Below are 1130 nucleotides of genomic sequence, written 5' to 3' on the forward strand. Positions count from 1 at the left end.
TGGTATATCGTCTCTTTGTGCTTCGAATGGACATCAGGGCAGCGAGCTGGTTGTTAAATTATTTGGGTCCCACCAGTGGCTGTGTGGTTGTGTTGGCGATGAGCTAGGAGACCACAGAAGACCCAATCTGTCTGCTTTGAGGGAGCTGTGCCCCACAGTGAGGCCACGATGATCTTGGCACAATGATTTTGTGACCACGGAGTCTCCTTAAGAAGCAGTGGAAGGTGCGCAGTCCTGCTGGTGGCGTCCCTCTTTCGCTCTCACACCGATTAGCCAACCCTCTACTGAATCGCTGTGAAGCACCTGGCTGGTGGGTTCATTCACATGGTCTTGGTGTGGTCATCCTGTCACTAAAACTCATTGCTGGCGGAAAATGGTTGACATTGCTCAGCCTGGGAAGCCCTTTCTCAGAGAGCTCAATACAGAAACCAATGAGAAGGCCCTTGAAGCAGTGCTTGGCAAACCTGGACGAATTGTGGAAGCACTCCTGATGAAAGACCGAGAAACCAAATCCCAGGGATTTGCTTTTGTCACCTTTGAAAGCCCAGCAGATGCTGAACGTGCAGCCTGAGATATGAATGGAAAGTCCTTAGACGGAAAAGCCATCAAGGTTGAACAAGCCCCTAAAACTGACATTTGAAAGTGGTAGGCGTGGGACCCCATCACCTTCAAGAAGCAGAGTCCCCTGGAGACGTCTTCGAGGTAGAAGGGGAAACAATGGAGGAACCAAGGAACTGCCTTCACGTGGGGTCATATGGATGATGGTGGTATTCCATGAATTCCAACACGAGTTCTTCCAGGGGCCACCTCCGGTAAAAGGAGGACCTTTACCATGACTGGAAGACCACCTCCTAAAAGATCAGCTCCTTCAGGACCAGTGTGCAGCAGCAGTGGCGTAGGAGGAAGAGATAGGTTTGTGGAGAAGATAGTTATGGCGGCCCACCATGAAGGGAGGCCCAGCCCTCCTGCAGACACGTTCATTTGTCCCCAAGTGTATTAGTCTGGGTACGTTAGAAAAACAAATCCACAGAAACTCATGTATAAGAGAGTCTTATATAAAGGGTAAGTGCACATCAAGAAAACATCCCAACCCACTGCTGCCCAAGCCCACAAGTCCAACATTAACCCAT

The 1130-nt window shown here is 50.1% G+C and overlaps 1 pseudogene; it reads left to right on the top strand.

The window, feature by feature from the left end:
- The first annotated feature begins 373 nt into the window (after positions 1-373).
- Positions 374-1014, top strand: LOC101664165 (annotated as a pseudogene).
- The last annotated feature ends 116 nt before the right edge of the window (positions 1015-1130 follow it).

Source organism: Echinops telfairi, unplaced genomic scaffold, assembly GCF_000313985.2.
Source record: "Echinops telfairi isolate 266 unplaced genomic scaffold, ASM31398v2 ScPeMD7_9;HRSCAF=40, whole genome shotgun sequence".
Lineage (NCBI taxonomy): Eukaryota > Metazoa > Chordata > Mammalia > Afrosoricida > Tenrecidae > Echinops > Echinops telfairi.